The sequence below is a fragment of the Gambusia affinis genome, linkage group LG10, assembly GCF_019740435.1.
Source record: "Gambusia affinis linkage group LG10, SWU_Gaff_1.0, whole genome shotgun sequence".
Classification (NCBI taxonomy): Eukaryota; Metazoa; Chordata; class Actinopteri; order Cyprinodontiformes; family Poeciliidae; genus Gambusia; species Gambusia affinis.
The window spans coordinates 16491407-16510259 of record NC_057877.1 but is presented as its reverse complement, the minus strand read 5'-3'; the positions used below and the strand labels follow the sequence as shown (position 1 = coordinate 16510259).

The window sequence follows — 18853 nt, the reverse complement described above, 5'->3', positions numbered from 1 at the left end:
AACAGATTAGTGATTGAGGCCAGACATTGCTTTTCAATTTGTGCTATGAAGCGTAACCTGGCCCAATCTGTGTCCGTCATAATGAATGGACACAGATTTGTCTGGGTCAGCCGCAGTCTTGTGACTGGTCATGTGTGCCTGAGATGTCAATCAAGTGTAAATATTTTGGGGGGAAAAACCAAAATGCATTGTTAGAGGAATGTTTTGAAATGGAAGAAGCAAGCATCTTGTAGCAATATTGCTCACAGTAGCTGATTGAAATATTTTCTAAAGCACCTGCTTGTAAACATAAAAATAAAAAAACCAGAGCCTTCACATTTTATTTCTATTGCAAAATATTACAAATACCTTCACAGATGTGAGTTGCTCCAGTTATAAGACTTTAATCATTATGAACCTGTGTTTTCCCAGAACACTTTGAAGTGAGAACTGCAATTGTCCCCATTTACACCAATACATTGTTCCCAAATCACTGTAAAATTATAATATCACAATCTATCATTGTTGTTGCACATGAACATTGTGAGAAACTTTTGGGCTTCACAAAAACACACAAAGACACACAAACTAATTTAAAATGGTCATTTAAAAAATATTTTATGACATATTCTCTGAACTTTGTCACTGTCTAATCATTTGCCATGTAACAACTATAAACTTCAAAGTTTTTCTTGTGATTTACTTTTGTGATGGAGTAATGCAAAGTTTCTCATAATTGTGTAGTTGGAAGAAAATCCATCTATATTTTTGAAATTGTTTTACAAATTTCAATCTAAGCAGTACAGCATGCAGATGTATGCCAGTATTTTGTGGAACCACCATTTGATGTGATTGCGTCTGCAAGTCTTTCAGAGTCAAGTCTGTATCAATGTTGCACACCTAGAGACTTAAGGTTTTATCAATTTGTTTTTGTTTTTTTTCATAATAGCTCAACTCTCGGTTATATTAGGAGTGCATCTGTGGACTGCAATTTTCGAATCTTGTCATATTTTCTCTGTTGGATTTAAATCTGGACCTTAACTAACATGATTATGCTTTGATCCACTGAATATCTTGCTGGGTGTTTGGAAATGTGGTCCTGCTGGAAGGTGAGCCTTCTCTCCAGTTCTTTTGTCTTTGGCAGCTTTTAGCAGGTTTGCTTCCAATGTTGCCCTGTATTTGACTCTTTCATTCTTCTTGTTCAATTTGCAGCCGCACAATTTCCAGTTCAAAAAAAGATGTGCCCCCCGGCCCCCAGTATGAGGCTGCCACCACCTTAATTCACTATGGTGACAGCTTGTTAAGGTTGTGGCAAACTGAAGGCGGGGACTTGTTTTAGCTTTCTTTCAATAATTCAATAATCGTGCAATCAATGCCAGATTTGTAGAGTGTGCAATTAACAGATGTTCTTTTAACAGATTCCACCAGAGCTGTGTATCTCTGCAGCTCATACAGATTTGTCATGGACTTCTTGATTGAAAAATGTACTTTATCTAATCTCTGAAGCCTTTACAAAACAGCAGTAGTTATACTGACATTGAAAAAAAAAAATATTACACAGAGTTTGGAGGCAGATATTTTTTTTTTAGGGGGAAAAGAAGAACAGGGGGTGAATTCATACTCATGTCACACTTTTTACATATTTGTGAAGTGTGGCAATTTTTTTTTTTTAAAAAGGATTGTTTACTTCCACTTAACAGCTATGCATTAATATGTGACAATCACTAAAAATTCTAATACAATAAAAAGAGTTTTGTACCATAGCTAAATGGGAAAAAGTTCAATGGATGTAAATACCTTTGCAGGGTGCTAAATACATTCAGAAAAATGGCTATAATAATGCCCTCTGTTGACAATCTGTGGAAATATTCTGATAACCTTGTGTTAAATGGCAGTTAAAGCAGGGGAATCCAAAAGGAAACCACATGTGTTTTGAGTCTCAGCTCATAAATAAACATTTCTCCAGATATAGATGTCTGTCATAGGGTGACCTTTTATTACATCTGTTTTCTCTTTTTATGTCTCTTGCAAAAAACAGCAACAATATATATATATATATATATATATAAATATATATATATATATATATATATATATATAAACAAAAAACAAGTGGATGTATTATTATGTAAAATTATGCTTATGAAAACATGAGTCTGCCCCTCTCCTGTGTTCACCTTCACCTGGCAAGCATGACTCAACCTCCTGTTTTCCCCGTAGTGGTTGAAAGACAGTTTTTATTGAAGCCAGGTGTGGAGCCACATCCTGCCTGATGTTTCTGGGGAGAGTTCCTAAAACCAGATCATAACATACTCTGAATTTTCACAAAATGCAGAGATAAGCATGTCGCACTTGTGACCTATATGTTTTGAAAGTCTTTACATGTCCTGATGTAAGACAGAACATCTGTTATGAAAATAAACATAGCAGATAACTTGCATAAATATAGGTTATTTATATTAAAAAATTCAAATTACACAGTGAAGTTTAAGTTTATTTAAATGACTGCCCCTTAGAAATACTGTTCTGAATGGATCGCGATGGATTATGCATTATGCATACACTGAATAGAAAATCACTAACATAACACACCACTCACAGTAAAAAGAACGCAGGTCAAAGTCACAGCCTTCGAACAAAATTCTCTCATCTGTCAAACAGCCCCATAAATCATGTAATGTTAAAAATTACAGTGAATGGAGGGAAAAAAATATTTCCAACTCAAAAGACTTCAAGGTTTAAAAATCTGCTTGTCTCCACATACCAACAGCAGCTTGACCACTTCAGATCAGGCCTGTGTGTTACCCTGGGGGGGAGGTGGGGGTTGAAAGATGGGAGTGTGAGGGAGGGAGGAGTTAAAAAAAAAAAAAAGATCTTGCTGGTCTGTGCTTCTGTGCTTCTTTTGAAGCTTGGTAGTATTACAGTAGAATGAGTTCTCTGTCATTGGATAAATAAGCTGTGCTGCCGAACAGAACATAGGCCTCTCATACCTAAAAGGAGGACAGTGTTGCATCTCAGAGCAGATGTGGGGCCAAAAAGAAGGTGGATAGATGTATTGATAACATCATTCCAATCTTTATGGTGGAAATTAATATGTTTTAAAGTTGGCTTCTTTAAGGCAGAGCCAGACCAAGACATAAGCAAACTAAGTCACTCGTCACTCCTTATGGCAACGAGACCAGCAGACGGCCCCCAAGAACTTTTGACTTCTGAAACAAATCTCAAAAAGGAAATTGACAGATTCTGAATGATGATTTGTTTATATATATATATATTTAAATGGAATATTTTTCTTTAATTAGAAGGGATAGATTCACTAGTTGACATTTTACAAAGGAAAATCATTCAAATGAAATTTAATCCAAATTCTATTGTCATTAATGTTGTATTTTCTGTGTTTGAAATTCAAATCAGATGCAGGAAGTTAAGCCCGCTGAACCTAAATTCAATCAAATCTGGCCTTTGCAAATGTATTTCAGTTTTAAACTCTATGAATTTTTAATGGTTTGCATCATTAAACTTGTAGCACACATCCTACTGTAAAATACCTAATTGTGAACAAGTCCCCTCTTGTATACAATAGAGAGAAGTCTACTATTGATAATAATAGTTAGCATTACAACTGTCAGTAAATTCTACAGGTTTCCCAACTTACAACTGGAACACAGTCTGCTTGGTAGTGATGTCATTTCGGGATTTGAGTTCTGAAACAACTAGAACCTTGTGTATTGGCAGACTCCTTTCATTTGGGCATGTATAGTTTCTATGCACAAGCGAAATTCCCAGTTATAAAGCATAAAGTAAACACTAAAGAGATTTGCATAATTGTCTTCTGTTTTTTGCAAATGAAGGCTTGTTTTTATTTTTTTTAAATGAACCTCCACTACATATCTAAATATATTTACATTTATATATTTTAAGAAATATATGTATACATTTATATATGTTCGTATAATCATACAATACATACACACACACACACACACACACACACACACACACACAAACACATCAACTGATTTAAGCAGTATCAATTGATAGGAGAAGCACTGGACTCCGAGTCATTGTGGATTAAGAATCCATGTCAGGTTTTCAAGAATCCCTCCGGCTCAGACGGCTCCCGCAGACGACTGCTTTCCACTGCACTGGCGCTGTGTGCTGGAAGCCCGCTCCGCGCTGCTTCCACCAAGTGTCTCAACACTGTGAGCGGGATCTCTTCCAGAGGCGAGCCGCTGAAACTTGCCCAGTCTCCACAGTCTGATTCAGGGGAGCCAAGAGAACAGCATCGGTGGCTATAAGTACGCTTTGCTTTACCTCTCCCCGTCATCAGACACTGAAAAAGCCCTCACTCCGTGTTGTCACTCTTGTCACCCAGTGTTTTTTTCTTCTTTTCTCCTTTTGCTTTTTTTTTTTTTTTTTTTTGCCCCCTCGCGTCTCTACTCTTCTCGTTTGTTTCTGCTGCATCGGGAGTGAGTGCGCAGCGGAGCGCCGTGACTTGATGAGCCGCTTAAAAAGGTGGTGTGAGGTGTTGAGTTAGGACTGAACGCAGAGCAACACCTTGCATGCCATGGAAGTGCGTGTCCGGCGCAGGGGGATGTGTGCGGGCTGAGAGGGGGACTCTTCGCCTCATAACCAGCCGCTCTGTCCCAGATTAAGAGGGGGAAGCATGCCTCAGACCTGCAGACCAACTCTCTTCGATGCAGAGGAGTCCCCACCAGACTGTCTTTTCACAATCTGACGTTTTTAAGCACAAATCACATTTCATTTCTTCTCGAACTGACTTTTTGCTTAGCCATTTTTGGCGGCTCTACTGCTTTTGAAAAAAGGTAAGAAATTCACTAGTATTACTTTGTTTTTAATCTTGTACAATTTAACTTTATTGTTTTGTATTTTGTATCTACCTTTATTATCGTTATGCTGTTTGGACATTGTTAACATTAATATATTTATTTACAAGGTATAAAAATAACTAGCACACATTCAGAGATAAAGTTTTATAAATTATTGGGCCTCAGAAAGGGAGGAAAAATCACTAATTGTGATTTAAATCGTTCGACGGGTGCCGTGGATAATTGAAACTAAGTTAATCAAAACGTAACCAGATGTGGATTGATTTTGTTGGGCTGAATGGAAAGTGGATTGGGGCGCATTTTAGGTGAACCAGATCGCGAAAAGCGCATTTATTGCCTCCAAAGTTTCAGTGGACTTTGGTGGTAATATTCCTTTTAAAATCCACTGGTGGTCTTGTTGTTTTGAATGAGTGCTGGTAAACCGTGTGAGCTGTGACACGATGTTGGCTTGAGTCTTGAGAGCGTTCAAGGGCTAATCCATTATAATTGGGGTTACGCTGTTTGTTCGAAATGTTATCAAAGAAAAGCATTATGCGAACTCCCGTAACTTATGTAGTAATTAGTTTTGGACAACGATTTCTATAGTCTGGGATTCGTCTGTGGGCAAAAAAACCCAAAAAAAACGTGCAAAGTGACGTGGAAATTGTGAATTGGGGAAAACTGAAAAGGCGGACGAATAGAAGTGAAAACATAAATGAGAGAGAGAATGGGGGAAGTTTTAGGCGGTTTCGTACCCAGAGTGGCATTAAAATTAGATCCATTTACTTCACATGTATTATTTAGGCCTACCGATTCCGAACGTGTCTTGTCAACCATGTGTTAAGAGCAAGGAGCCGGGAGCACCAGTGCGGGCAGTGAGCGCCTTCTCCTGCGGCTGAGGACAGGAGCACACACCGGCCAGCCGGTGGTGATGATGCATGGTAGCCTGGAGCAGAGCAGCAATCTGTAGTGATCGATCTGTGAATTGGGGGTAAATTTAGCGCCGGTCTTCATATAGCACCCTCCCCCTTTTCTGCCTGAAGAACTGATCTGAAAAGAGAAATCCTGCCTGGTTATAAACTCCTTGAATGTCTGTCTGAAATAAGCAACATTTTAGTAAGTGCTCGTTAGCTGAATATGATGCTACCGTAAAGTAAAGTGGAACTTTCTTTTGTCCTTTTCCCTACTTAAACACGACTAACGGCTTTGCTGCTTAACAATTTCTAAGTCCTCAGAAGGCAAAAAAAGAAGAATAAAGCAGGTGTTTTGAGGATGAAGTGGCTTTATCTCCCCCTACACACACATAATACATAACAATGTGATTGTTCAGTGACACACAAAAGGGATGTTTGTTTGTGTTGGTTTGGAAGATATATTTTCTTTTTTTAATCGTGGTACAGAAGCTTCACTGCTCATTCAAGCTTTTAATAGGTGGACTTAGTTTTTATGTGTTTGTGCCTTGCCAAAAAAAAAAGAAAAATCTAAATGAAGGCAAAACGCAAATTCCAACAGTAAGGCAGGAGCGTATTACCATATCAAAGTAGTAAGAGCCTTTTCAGAATGAAAGGAGTCTTATTTTCTGCCACTGGTTTTGGTTGACCCTAAAAGGCTTCAGCAAGAGAGTGTGTGAGCGAGAGAAAGTGGAAAATTTGCTTCCTCTCCCCACATTTCAAGCAGATCAATGTGATATGTAACTTTCAAGTCTAATCATAAGATGTTGCATTCTCATAAATAGTAAATACTTTTTGCTGACAGAAAAAAACAAAAACCTTCTGAATCATGCATTTGGAAAAAAATTATAATAATGAAGATGCGTAAAACTTCATTTTTGGCTTCGTATGTCAGCATCTTACCAATTGCTCTTTCACCCAATGGAAATAATGTAATCTAGTTGTGTTTGAAAAAGATGGCGGGGGGTTTGGGGGGGACTGTCTTCTCTTGTGTCTTGTTGCTTGATATCTTCAATTCGGGTATGCCATTATGAATGCTTTACCACATGAGAGTACCTTTTTTTTTTTTTTTTTTTTATTCAGTCCACAGCAGGCTCGTCTCAGCAGTGAGAGTGAGTCCGGTTTCATGGAACTGCAGCTGCTCTTGATCTGCCAGAGCACCAGATAGCCTCGGCAAGCTGCTGCGTTCACTTCTGCTAGTGAATCGATACGGCACAGGAACATGTCTATATAGGTCGGAGAAAGACTGTGATGTATACTGCTCTGTTCCCAACTTTAAAGCCTGTGTTGTCACCGAATGCGACACTGAATGCGAGAGCGAATGGGTGAATGCTTCAAGATTTTGTGACTTGAAGAGATGTTCACTCTTAGTCTCTGCTTGGATATTTCTACCCTCAGATCAGCAGCTGGGTTACTATCCGTCGATAGCTGACTTGCTTGAAACTGATCGGAATGCTGCAATCCTATCTTCTCCAAGTCATTCAAGTCCAATCTTGTCTTTTCGGACCAATTTATTACTGGTCAAATATAACATGAGCAAAAATAAAGAAGATATGCCTTATTTATTTTAATGAGCCTCTCAGAAGCATACATTGGAGCTTACTGTTCTCCTCCGAGCAGCAATTGATGAACCAGTATGACCGATTTAAAGGTTGAGATCTCATTGAATAGATTTTTTTTTTTTTATCCTTGCAAATTCACAGTGTAGTGCTGCCCTGCTTTCACTCACATTGAATACCACTAAATTCTAGCTCATCCTTTTTTGTCCTCCATGAGCATCACAAGCCTTTGTTAGCAGACAGTGTGAAAGAAACCAGTTTGGAGTTGCAATCTGCCCAAAAGATGTGTTAGTCGCTCCGTGGAGTATCAAGGAAATGATGGATGCTGCGAAAGCGTCAGCAGAAAAAACAACAAATAAAAAAATGGAGAGGATTGCAGGGAGTTAAGAGTGTTTAGATTTACATCCCATTGCTTATTTGGCGTGTAAATTGTGGGTTTGTGTTTTCAGATGCAATCTTTTCTGTTGCTAAACCACCTACGTGGAGCCATACTGTGCGGATAACTGCTCACTATTAAAGGGAATAAACAAGGCTGTAAAAGGAAAGCTATAGCAAATTTGACGTAACGTGCAGGCCTTTGGTGGGCCAGAACTTCGCCCCTTTTCATGACTGCTTTTATTTTACGATTGGCAATCAGTAAAAATGCCGTGCGCCACCGTGTTCCCCTCCCTACCATTTTGTGAAACATTTGTTTCCACTTGCTAAAGGCCTCTGGTGCAGCAAAGAAGGGCCGGGGAGGGGGGTGGCTCAGTGCCCCCTGAAATGGCAGGTGAAACTTTCTGCTTGCCTAAATAATTTCCCAGCAGAACATTATTCTGCTAGGACACAGGGGCTGAAAGTGAGGCTCAATTCAAACTCTAGTGACAAGAAACAACACGGCTCTTAGTGGATGGCTCGCATGTCGAGTTCCTGAACGCTGGTTAAGTGGCAGCCTCCCTGAGTATATCTGGCGTGCCTTTCTCAATGCTTCACTCATTTTTTGCCTCTCTCAAAAGCACATGGAATAAAGGAAATCTACTGTTAAAACTCTTAAATTCTCAAAATATTTTGGCCTGGTTTTAGATGTGCAGCGGTTGTGGAGAGAGGTATTAGCACTGTGTATTTTATGTTTAGTGGAATTATTTTTATTTCTAATATTTTTATTTTTAATGTTGCTGCAAAATGTAGTTTTGAAATGTTTCAAATATTTTTTAAAAAGTGAAATAAACATTTAATTACATTAAATTGCATTTAATTGAAAAAAAAAATTCTAATTTTCAAAATTACTTATTTTCTACATAATTCATAGACAAAATTAAAATAACAAACACACAGATTAAATACAGGCGATATTGGTCTGAAATATTTTTACAATATTTTCTTCTTTTCATTTTAGTAAATATTAAAAAAATAGGGTATTTTTTTTATCACTGCTTTTTTTTACCTGTACATTTGTTACTGCATATATTCCTTTCCCCATAAATACTGCTTCAAATATGAAGTTTACCCACTTATCCATAACAGATACAGCAACATGCTTGCATTCAAGTCACATTAAGTAGTGCAATTTGTGCAGCTAAATATGACAAAGTAATAATTGCCTTTGATCACATTTTCAGGTGTATGGTTATATATTAATCCCTTGATATATTCAACAGGGAAAATATAGTTTAAACTGCAAAAGTAACAACTTTACTCCAAATAGTTTTGGGGGTTTGCAGATAGATTCAATAAGAGGTTAATAACTTAATAAATTCCAGTTTTAATCACAATATTATTTTTGTTCCTTTCTGACAACAATAACTGATACGATTGCTCTTTCCTAAAACACAAATGCACACGCACACACACGCACACACACGCCGACACACACGATATCCTCGTCTCATTCTTTGTGCCATGTGAACAGGACTTGTCCTTATCTGTGCACAGCTGCAAGACTATTTGGGAAAATATTCAATTTCTGTGTGACAGAGGAGAACCTGGGAGGCAAGGCTCTGAGCAAACAGCAGTTATTGCAGCTCTGCCATAGCAGCAGAGAGCGAGGCCTGGCTGGGAGACAGGGGGGGATCTGCGGACGGCTGCCAGGGGAAGGAGTAATGTCTCGGCTGGATTATAGGAGAGCGAGGCGCATCCACACTTAAAAGCCCCCCTTTTCCCGACACGACAGATCTGTTATTTTGGGATGGCGCGGGTAAACATGCCAGAGCAATATATTTCTCCCATTCCACTCTACTCTTGTCCTTGACAATTGTGACCGATTGGAATTAGGAAAAGTTTTGATCTCTTTATCATTTTTCAGTAAGGATTTCATGTTCTGACGTGGATATTAGCATATTCAGTTTGAGTGCTCCAAAGTACCTGGTAAGCTGTGCTAAACATTTCATTATCATTGTGCCTCTGTTTAATTGGCAGTGATTCATTTTTAATGTGGTTATTCTTGGCTGTAGTTGAAATCCGTTAGATGACACTTAAGTTTTACCAGAAACAACAAAGTGTGTTTTTGCAAAGGATAAAAGTCAAGAGATAGACAATTCATAAAACTTAAAAAAGGTTGTCCGTCTAAGATGACTTCTTGGGTTTAAGATCGGAAAAGCAAAATTTATTTGGGTTATCAAATAGAGAAAACAATAAAGCTAAGCTGTAGAAAAGTGTAAGCAAACACTCTCCCAAACAGTGCACTGGCTAGTTGAAATCCTCCCAGATTTAAGTGTACTCCTTGATGTTTTTCTATGCATAGACATGGCTCCTTCTCCTCTCTCTCAAGACTTTCTGTGTTTGGTGGCTTTCGAGGTCTGAGACTTTGATAAATGATATTTTATTGTACAGTATTTAGTATGGGAGTGTAGTGGCTTTGTTCTTGTGGAATGGCTGCCAAGTCAGATGGAGTTGCGCGTCTGGTCTGGGAGTTTCAGAGGAATATCACAGGGATGGTAAGTTGCTAAAAAAACCAAGCTAATCAACAAAATAATTGTCTTCTCAATTGCCACCATGCCAAAGACATCAAACACAGCCAGGGTTGAAAAAACAATCAAATTATCTTTAATGATTCCACACGCTGATAGATGAGGGCTCATGACTCGGTTCCGCTCATGGGGCGACCGGCCGTATGTGAGGAGGCATGACTTTGTGGCGCTCATAAATTCTGTGTATGTTTTAATAATTCGCAGAGATATCAGCCTTTCACCTGTAATGAAAACAAATTTATTCTATTATGTGGGTTTTGGTGGTGAAACACATGGAGCTGCATTAGTCTATTAATTTCCTGCAGTGAATTATGAATCCTGCTGCTTTCATCTTCTGCAGCAACCTCCATGTGTGGTCCGTAAAAAATGTTTCTATTTCCTTTCCAAACTAAAGTTTGGCCCCTGCGTCTGCTCTGGTCCCCACTCCCGCCTCTCTTCTCCATAGTCGCTCTCTGTCTCAGCTTCTCTCTGTGTAGATAATGTCTCTGCAAATGATTTTACCGCCCTCATTGAGGCTCCTTCCCGTAATTGAACAAGCAGAGACTGGGTGCTTTACTGGAAAACAATTGTCATTATTATCTCAGATCTCCACTGTATGCGGCGAGTCAACAAAACATGGAGTTGTACTGGAATTTTTGGGCTTTCTTGAAAACCTGAATCAAAGATAGGCGATCTGGTATGCTTTCTCACGTGAAGAAAAAAAAAAAAAGTTGAAGAGAAAAGATGAAAAAACAAATGGAAAACTACTGCCGTAACTTTTCCAGCCTCAGATTTAAATTCATGTCTTGCAGGAATCGCATGAGGTAAAGTGGAGCCCTGGGTGGTACTTTGTTGACTTTTAAACTAGGCTTGCAGAGAATATGCTAATGATTAATCTAAAACATGCTTTTACGCAGTGACAATACTTATTTCGATAATTAGCACAAAATTTGCACTAATTATGTAATTATAGATAATTACATGTAGGATATATTTTTTTACATATTTGCATGCTTATTCTTTTTATAAAAATTTAAGGAGAGAGAAAAATAATATACATGAAAATATGAATATGTCCTGGACTCCAAATAGTTGCAGTGTGATTTCTAAAGGTAGGAAGCTGTGTTTTCTGGCAAGACGTGTGGAGCTTTGATTGCGCCGCCGTGAAGCAGAATTGACCTTGTGTGTCAGAATGAGCTTTTTCTGCACCCTGTTTCGCGCGGAGCACTCTTAGAGCGAAATGGCCTTAGGAGGAGTTGTTCCTGACAGAGATGCATTGTCTCAGCCAGCCAATAAACCACGGCACTGAGTGGCTACATCTGTGAACCTCATCTTGACTACAGTGTGGGGCTAGCAACAACACGGCAACTGTCACAGCTGCACCTGCTGCTGTCTCAGTACAGAGTCTCCCTCTCTGCTGCCCACAGTGCCACATCACTCGGCCTGCCGCGACAAGCCAGAGGCGATGGTCTGTGCTTGGGTCAGCTGGAGAGAAACTTCTATGGAGAGTGTTTTGAAGACAGAGGACAAAATGTCAGACCTGAGAGGAGATGTTAGGATAAAAAATTCTGCCCTCAGGGCCCGGATTTGGTTCTGTTGGAGCTTGGATGTAAGATTCTGTCTGTAAAGTTTAGAAGTGCTTGGCCTGGTGAAATCTAGCAACATATTTGCCCACCTATTCAGACCACAGATTTTTCACACATTCCTGATTGTGAATAATAAAGTTATTATTATTTTGTTAACGAATGTGGTTTCTTGTGATGCTTAAAGTAGATATACAGTGTAAAAGCACATAAGCAAGTATTGTTTTTGCAAAAACACTAAACACTCGAAAATTTAAAATAAGAAGGACAAAATATGCTGTAGAAAACGACTGTTGAGCTGATTGTGCGTGATAACACAGCCATCATGCTGTCTCAGAAAAAAAAAAAAAAAAAGATTATTGGAAGAGAAATATGCCGAAAGGATTTTCAGCCAGGAGAAGTGATGCAACATGTCCACTTTCCTGCCAAATTGAACTTAGGAGTGTGAAAAGAAATGCAGGGACATGAGGACTAGGGCTGACGTGCATGCAGATAGTGTGGGATTAACATAGATTGAGCGACAGTGGCCAGTGACTTCTTTTTACAGCTTTGCTTGTACAGCTGTGCCAGTCTGGGCGTTCACAGCTGCCTTTTGGTTCCAACTCCTCCTCCACTGTTGTAAGGAAGAGGTAATGAGTGTCTTAAATACTGTAGTCAAGTTGCTCCACTGATATGCGTGTGTGCGTGTGTGTGTGTGTTTGAATGGAGATGTGAAATTATTCGGGCATTTTGAAATTCAGAATGCTTGATATCGACACCTCATTGCGTCTCCCTCCTGATCTGATCTCTTCGACAACAGTACAAGAAAAATACATCCACAGACTGCCCTAATAATTCATCATGCCTGTTTCTAAATGAGGTGTGAGGCAGCTCTACTGGTGTGAATTCTGCTATAAATCACACATACTCTCGCTGCTTTATCCATTAGACCGACCTGTTTGTCTAATTCGGCTTGTGAGTCTTGAGCAGACTGATGTTAGTAATTGAGATGAGTGTGGGAACCGCAGCTTTTGCTTTGCATTGACATGTTGTTTTCTGTGAGCGAAATGTGGACTAGCAAATAGTTAAAAGGTTGCTAACATTGTAAGTTGGGCTCATGTCAAATGGTTATTTTATTTTTTGTCAGTCATCAATTATCTTTTCTGCTGCCTGTGTGGGAACTACATTTACAATCTTTTAAATTAAGTTACTCAATCTAAACAGTAAAGAAGTATATTGCCGTGTGTTTTTATACATTAAAGTTACCTTAAAAAAATTGCATATTTTTTCCACTTTTTTTTATCATTATTATTAGATGCAAAAATAAGTAAGGGTAGTGTTTTTTCTAGACTGTTAAATGTATGCTGCAATAAATAAATAAATAAAAATAATAATAACTTACTAGGATTTTCTTTAAACATATGTTTTACTTGTAAATTAAACATCAGTTAATGCCAAAGGTCAGTGATGTGTGTGAACTACAGTGTTATTTTATCAAAGCAGGTTTAATGATGACAGACGTAAATCTATGTCAAAGCTGAACAAACTACACTACTGCATGAAAGCCCAGCAACCCACAATTCATTTTTAGCTTCTGCTACAGCAACTGAACCAATGTGATGAGTGCTGTTCTGTAGTAGTTGATGGAAATGTGGAAAAAAAGAAAAGCTGTGTAAAGAGGACAGTCAAACGAAGAACAGTGTTGAGGAGAAAGATGGTGGTGCAGAAACGTGTGCATTTTCTTTTTTTTTCTGTTTTTTCATTTTGTCATTGCAAAATGGAGAGCCAGTGGAGTTTCTGTCATTCATCAGTCTGAGCTGATTACCAGTGAGTCTGGAGTGAGCTGACAGGATGCGGCTCTCGCAGCCATTACCATCAGGCGGTCCCCGGGTTAGGCGGGGAGGTGTGGTCAGTTTCAGAGAGGCCAAGAACTGAGGGATGGAAAGGTTTCCCTTGTTTTAACTCGGAGCATATCTCTGAATGCATTCGTTTTGTTCAATTAGCTATCAGACCGTTAAAAGATCTGTCCAAGATTAGCAGTTGCTTTGAAAGCAGTGGTGCTGAAATGTAGCTACCAGACATCGCAGTGAGGAAACCTGGCAATGGCTTCCTCACTGCTTGTGCTGGTTTACTCTTTACAGCAAGAGCTGAAGAAGGGATCTTTTATTTTGTCACCTGAAAGGGCGGTTGAGGTTCTCCGCATAATGAAACCAGTATAGGAAGAGGGGGGAGGGCTTCACGGCGTGACTCAACTGCAGTGGGGACATTTTTTTGTTGCGTTGAATGTTCATATATATAAAAATGAAAAAAAAAAAAAAAATCAAGATAGATACAGTTGTGCGTGTATGTAATGGCTCTTAACCAAAGTGCAAATTGTTACTGTAGATATTTTGATCTGTAAGCATTACAAGAATTACAGGCAGAATATTCAAAAGGCTATGAATGAATATTTATAAACTAGAGATGAAAATGTTCCTTTGAAGTCATGTTGCTGTTTTTAACTGGTGATTCGTAGTCACAATTATTTATATTTTTTGGCTGTGCAAGGAGCAACAATCGAAGATGCACGCAGCTTAAATATATTTATTTTTCATCTTTTACTGTTTAAATCCTTCACTCCTGCTGTGGTGGCGTATGGAGGCCTTGAGTCCTTGACGCGACTGTTGTGGGTTTGATTCCCGGACCCAGCGACAATTACCGCTTGCCTTCCTCCCTCTCCTTTCCCCTGTCAGCCTACTTTAATATAAGGTACACCAGAGCCCACAAAAGACCCCCTGGTGGGGAGAATGAATAAATAAATAAATAAATCTTTCACTCCTTAAATTATTTTATTTATTTTTATTTTTTGCTTGTGCTGGGCTGAAAAACGCATTCAGATTGTCCGTGGAAAGAAATGTTAATCATGTCAACCTTAACCAGCTGCGGTTTTTACTTCTTTTTCAGTGAGAATTTAAAAATGATTTTCTTGTTTGAAGTAGGTGGCTTTGGAAAATTTCATTTGTCACTTGAGATGAAGGGAAATAAAGTCTTACTCTTAAATCTTGTGGCTTAAGAACCCTCTTGCTGTGTAAATATATATTTTAATACAGAGATGGCTTTTGTTTATCACATTAGCAAAACAACTAAGCTTAATTTCTAATGTAGTCTATAGGAACAGAATTTACATTTTTACTTTTTATAATAATTTTAAGTAAAAATGCCACCGTTTTACTGTTATTGTATTACTAGAAAAAATATGTACATGTAACATAATTTACCTGCTTTTATAAAAAAACAAAACAACCATTGTTTCTGTACCAAAATGGAATTTAGCAGATCAATCATTACAGTTATACAAATGTAACCTGTCACATTTATGTATTTAGATTTTTTTTTTTTAAGTTTCTGAAATTATGATTATTAATCAAGTGGATAATAAGTACAATCATATATATTTTTTGCGGATCTGAAACAACAAAAATATAATTTTAGCCTAGTAGCTGTAGCTTTAACAATCTAGTTTCCACAGCACAACGGTGTCTTTCATGACCTGACATGTATTTTAAAGCTGTCTTTCTCACAAGTAAGGAAAAAAACATAATAGCCTTCTTTAAGCCACCTGAGTGGTAGAGGCCAACATCTGATGGGGGAGGAGCATCGCATCATTACTCTATGCTTCTTTCAGCCAGAAAACACTCATCCCCCTAACACTTTTTCTGGAACCACATAGAAAGTATTGTGAATAATAGAAACACTACGAAGAACCAATTTTACGTTTTTAAACTAGACGTGAGTCAGTGTTAGAATTTTACCACATAACTGTAAATACAATATGTTTCCCTTTGTTAAAAAAAAGAATGCATCAAATTAAAACAAATACAACAACTATTCTACTTATGCCAAATTACCAATGCTCATTGTTTGTGACATTAATAATGAAGTTGAATTTACATATAGACTTAAGAAAAAGTTGATACATTAACCTGTTGGGTTGTACACTCTGCTGTCATCTGCTTTTCAGTCATGCCGATCCCAGTATGTGAACTGTAGTTTCAAAACAGCTATACTTTAATAAGAGTAATTAAATCTTGAAAATATCTCCAAGCAGGAATTTGCATTTTTGTTGCAAATGAAGAAAAGGTACAGTAGCTGTCTGTCAGATAGTTGACAAACAGTGTGAGTAACAGGTGGGGGAGGAGCAGCACTGCATTACTCTCTGCTCTGATCACTCCCGACACTTTCTCTGGCTTCTCATTAAAATGTCTTTGAAACCATAACTTTTTAGAACCTTGATATACTGTATTACAAGGAAGTGGCTCATGCCTGTAATCTACTATTAAGTTTAATAAAATTCTGGTTTGCAGCTCTGCTCTGAATGGTCAATCTTCTTAGGACACCTCCCCAGCACGTGCTCTTGTACAAGCACTACACTCTTTCACTCAGACCTTTCTTTTATTACACTCACTCCATATTCATAGCGAGTCTTACCCCCCCTGTTATTATTGTGTGCAACTTAAATTGTGCCAATTATACTTCAGTGGATTACCTGCACCGAGACACACAGATTAGAATCTGCTTCCTGCTAGCTCCCGTCGTGGCAGTTCAAAGGTGCGACCTGAGTGGCAGCCCGCTATCGTTTGCCAGGCCACAAAATTGGTCAGTCTCTTAGAATTTGTTTGGGAGTATGAATCCCTTTGGTATTCAAAACAGGGTGGGTCTTATGACAGGGAGATAATTTCCCTGTGAATGTTTTATCACTGGGGCCGCTCAACAGTCTCTTGTATCTTCTCCCTCCCTCCCCTTGTATTTCCAGATTTCCTGACTTTGGTCCAGATTTTTATAAGAAAGTACACATGAAGAAAGGCCCCTGTTTGTTTCCCCTTCCCTTCTCTTTTATTGTTATCACAAAAGAGCAAACACATTTTCAACGTACACAAGGTGCAGAAGCAGTGATTGCTGTATCAGGTGTCCTGCTGTGAGTGGCAGAGGATGATAACATAAGCCAGAGACCAATTTACATTTTTTTTTCCCCAAATCATGTCAAGTCTAAATCAAGGTGAGTTTGGTGTTTTCTGGAAATTTTTAAAATGTCCTTTTCTTGCCTTTAAAGAATTTTTTTTATGGCTTTAAAATATTTTTGGGGTGTGGGGGGTGATTTTTGCCAAGTATAACTCTCTCACACAGTCAGTATGGCTAAAGACACAAGTTTCCCTCTTGGCATCTATAATGGACATTTTTAATAAAACTTTATTTTGCCACATGTAAAAAAAAAAAAACGTCCTTAGTCCCCAAATAGGATGGGTCCTTTGAACATACTGGACTGACAAACGTCTACACCCATTGAAACTGGGAGATGGAACAAACCAATCTGTGCTTGTTTGCATCACAATCCCACTCGGGATGCTGATGTTATGCAAATGAGCAAATTGGAGAAGGCTCAGCTCCAAAACTGTCCTCTCTCTTTCACGGCTGAAGGTGGGAGAGGGCAAAGGAGTAGTGACACCGGGACCGCATGAAGGAAATCTAATAAAGCAGCCGGAAAATTCAAAGCAACTTAAATTGTACCCGCTCCTGTCCTGGCGCTGTTTGTGCATGCCACATTAGTTGCGTTTTCTTTTTGTGCGCTGTTTCAACCTGTTTTTATTCTTGTTAAAATAAAATAAACAAAAGATATACTTCAAGGAAAGGGATTTTGTCTCAAGAGGGGGAAGATGCATTTTAGAGTTTTTCTATGCATTTGGGAAGAGCGGGCGAATATCCCTTCATCGGATTTAACAATCACCATTATACCTGTCAGGGCGGTACTGAGTGAAGATTCAGGGCTGACAAGTGATTGCATTCAGGAAAGACTACACCCACCTTCTTTTGTCTGAGCTTCCTGACAAGACACAGTGCTATACCTTGTTTTAGCATGACATACGCCGCTTTCCCTCTCTTTTTTGACAAAGGCATTCGTTCCATCTTTCTAGATTGAAAATAGATATGGCAGCACTGGGATAGAAATATGCAAGTAGGCTGCATTGCATCCACTCCACCACTGTAATTGTTTTTATGTCATATTGCTTGTGCTGCAAGGGTGAGGCCCTCTTTCTATTTTAGTGACAACTGAGATTATGCAGCGTCCCCACCTTATTTTGCCTGTGTTTGTCCTTGCTCTGAGCTACAGAAAGGTTAAAAGCCTCAATTAGAAAATGAGGCGAGGTTGGCGACATTGTGTGCGATGCCTTAGATTTCGGAGGAATTAACAAGACTTAATCTTGAGCCTTGTGTAAAGATTTTGCTTTTCAAGGAAATCTAGAAATAGTGTGAGGTGAAAATGAGGAGAAATTATTTGACTGGTAAACGTACTATTCACAAAGCAGACATGTAGCTGAATGAGCCAACAAAGGAGATGCAGTTTCCATTTTTCTCAAAGATAACAGTGCGGTCTCTCTTTTGTTTCTCAATGCTAAGATGAACAAAACATAGAATGCAGTTGACAAATGACTTATTGTCCCGCTTGCCTCCTTGTAAATCACAAGTCATCTTCTCAGTTACCTTCGTTATGTTTTGTGTTGCTGCCCACTACCTGAAAAATTAATCATCCTGTTTAATAACGCCTCATGATCACAGTGCATTATTGATGAAGAGATCCTTAATAGAGAAGATGGAGTTGGTTTTTCTATTCATTTTAAAGAGGAGGGAAGAAGGTCACATGCATTGCTTATTGGTACATCTTGGGGTAAATGATGAGTATTACTGCAATAGACTCAAAAGAGGCCAAGATCATTTTTGATTCCAAAATGTCTGCAGAAACTGAATAATCCAGATCAGTTTTCAGTTAATTTGTAGACACGCCATGACATTTTCTTATTTTGGTGGGCAGACAAATACCCATAAACTGTCTCAAAGCCCACTTTATTTATTTAATTCTACACTGTTTTTAAAGTATGTTAAAATTCCTGTTTCCATTGACTGTTACTGTGCTCCCCACTTATATATTTAAGCACCTATGAAAGATCACAACCCCAAAAGTTTGACAGTATTACTGTATTGGCAAACAGTTTTATACCATGTGTAAATGGTGTGATG

General features: G+C 38.6%; 1 protein-coding gene across 39 annotated transcripts in view; it reads left to right on the top strand.

The window, feature by feature from the left end:
* The first annotated feature begins 3976 nt into the window (after positions 1-3976).
* Positions 3977-18853, top strand: part of adgrl2a (adhesion G protein-coupled receptor L2a) — a 123129-nt gene continuing 108252 nt past the window's right edge. For all 39 annotated transcript variants that reach the window (XM_044129549.1, XM_044129567.1, XM_044129547.1 and 36 more), the window contains exon 1: positions 3977-4805. The gene's annotated coding sequence lies outside the window, so the exon portion shown is untranslated. The remainder of the gene's footprint in view (positions 4806-18853) is intronic.